The following is a 2983-nucleotide window of genomic DNA, read 5'->3' as shown; positions in this document are numbered from 1 at the left end:
CCAAACCTTAACCCAACCATCAGAATCAGAGACGCATCACAAGTCACCAGGAAGCCCCAAATCGCAACTCACCATCCTCGCACCATCATCGTTGCTGCGCTGCGTTCTTCCCAAATCGTCGCTACGCTGCATTCTTCACGAATCGTCGCTGCCTCCTTCTTCCCGGCGTCGCTGAGTCTCTCCTCTCTGCGGCGTCGGTGCTTCTCCCCTCTCCGAGGCTTCACTGCTGCTCCACGGTGTCCTTGATCTCCCCTGTTCTGCTTCTGGTTCGCTGCTTCTACCTTGCTGCTTCTGCTTCAGTGTTTTGTTTGGCTGCTGCTGGTTTGCTGCTGTTGCTTTGCTGCTGCTGGTTTGCTGCATTGGCCGTTTGTGGTAAGTCTCCTTCTCTGATTTTCTGTTTCTTAGTTAGGGCTTGATTGGTTGTTGGGTATTTTTGTTAGCTGTGCAAAGTGGTGATATTTGTGAACATGAGCAAGATGAGGGTTGAAGGTTGACTGAGCTTTTGTTCTGGTTTGAATTTGGTTTGAATTTGGACTGGGTACTTGTGGTTTGAATTTTATTATCTGCGAGTAGTGTGTTGTGGACTGCTTGTATCTGCTTTGTTTATTTTAGCCTTGTTGTATAATGTTATTATTTGAGTGAGTTGTGGACTGCTTTTCATATTGGTTGGTTTCATCTGGGATAACAGAGGAATTTCATGCTTATTCCAACTATTTGACTTAGAGATCAGCATAAATTCTGCTCTTCTTCCTACATACCTCAATTAACCAGGATAAATATTTATTATTTTAAATATTTGATGGAAAATGTGATGCTTATAGATGCTCCCCATTCTTGATTCGCGGTTACAATGACCAAATTCCAATCGATGACCCCTTTGAACATATGTATGTAATTCTGGTTTTAATGGCAATCTGGCTTGCCGCTTCTCCGATTTCTGCTCTTCTTTTCTTAAGCATATCAATGGATCAGTCAATTTTATAAGCATGTAGCATATTGCAAGCTAAGCTTTAGCAGAAAACCAAAAACAGCATCATTTTATTTGAGCTAATACATTTTTCTTTAATTTGTTGTTAACAAATAATGAAGTTCCAACCCATCAGGATTGACAGGTAGGTGACTGCTGGACGCTGACTCATCATAATGCACAAAAATCAAACCTTAAGCAAGGTTTTTATTAACAACAAAAACAACTGAAATTCTCATGAAATGTTAATTCCGATTATATCCAAAATAATAATTATTATGGGGGTTTGGAGGATGTCATTGTTAGACAGATAGACTTAAACACAGAACCACATATGTTGCTTTTATTCTTCAAAGTTCAATCGGCTACTTGTTTACAGCTAGCATTTTCTATTTGTTATTTTCTATTTCTTTCATCATTATTATTAATATTATTGTTTACTGTCTTATTTATTTGGGTGCCCCTTTTATCTACTTTTCTTAATAATTTTAACTTACTCGCTCTTTGCTTACTTTAGAGAGTATGAGGAACATGTCAACAATCAAACTAAAGGTAGAAAATGGAAGAAGGCAAAAACTCTAAGCCATGATTTTAGTGAATGGTTCAAAGAGCGTGCTTCTCATAAAGATGTTCCGAAACAACTTAAAGATTTGTCTAGAGGCCGTAGCACAATTGCAAAATGATTTTCTAGTTATGTAATCAATGGCTACAAATTTCAAACTAGAGAACATGATGCAAGCCACACAACTCAAAACAGTGGTGTGATTTTGGTGTGCGAAACACCAAGCTTTGCTAGTGCCAATGACAACAACCCAATGACAATAGCCGTAACATATTTTGGTGCAATAAATGACATAATTGAGTTAGACTATTATGCATGTTTCAAATTTGTTCTTTTCAATTGTGATTGGTTTGAAGTTGAGGAAGAGAATTTTGGTCTAACTTCAGTTCACTTTAATAAAAGATGTTCTCGGGATGATCCTTTTGTATTAGCTTCACAAGTCCACCAATGCTTTTATATTCAAGACCCTTTTAACAAAGACAAGCATTATGTCATGGACACAATGCCAAGGGATTTATTCAATATGTATTATGGGTATGATGTTAAAGCTGAAGAGTCTAATCAGAAGGACCCCTTTGATCAAGCGAATAATTTGTTTGTGCCAAAGGATAATTGTGAAGTTCAATGGACTAGAGAAGACATGCCAAATACAATCATTGAGAAATCTTCACTTGTTCTACAACAAGATGAATATGATGATGATTCTGATCTTTAAAGAGATTTCTCTTCTGAACATAGAATAATTTTTTACTTTTATTTTTGGTGTAATTGTTATTGAACAGGTGCATTTCTTATAAATTCTTGGTTCTTTTAATATGTGATTTGGTTTTTTACTATTATGTTAATAGATTTTTTTATGTATACTAATCTCATTATTTTATTTCCTTTTTCAGAAAATGTTCAAAAAATTCATTGACCATGAGATAGAATCAAAGTCAAGTGCTGAATTGCGTGCAAAATTCTTTAAAAATATGGAAGTTAAGCGAGAAAATATGTCTTCTGGTCAGCAGCAACATTAACCACCACCACCACTTAAGAGCATAAAAACCCTTAGTGATAGGGAAAGGGAGCAGAAGTTAAGAAAAAATGGTGTCCAAGCAAATGATAAGCAGAATTTTGTAAAAAAGCCAAAAGCTCTTGCAAAAGAAAAAGGGCAGAATTTGAAGAAAAGTAAAGTACAGATGGAAGCAAGTATGACTCACTCACAAGGATCTACCTGTAGACAAGAAAAAGAACTTCCTTCTAAATCTACTGCTATGGCTCATAAGAATACTAGAGAAGTAGATTCTAGAACGAGTCAAGATTTGAAGAGAAAAGAGACCACAATTATAGATGATGTTGAAGAGTGTGGCAGCTTGCAAGAAAGGCCAACCAAGAAGGGAAAACATGTCAATTTTCTTCAATTCCGATTAATACATTTCTTAAACTTAACAATGAACCTGATGGTGAAGAGC

Source organism: Arachis duranensis, chromosome 2, assembly GCF_000817695.3.
Source record: "Arachis duranensis cultivar V14167 chromosome 2, aradu.V14167.gnm2.J7QH, whole genome shotgun sequence".
In the NCBI taxonomy this organism is placed as follows: Eukaryota; Viridiplantae; Streptophyta; class Magnoliopsida; order Fabales; family Fabaceae; genus Arachis; species Arachis duranensis.
The sequence above is the reverse complement of the archived record's forward strand: the minus strand, read 5'-3'. Positions refer to the sequence as shown.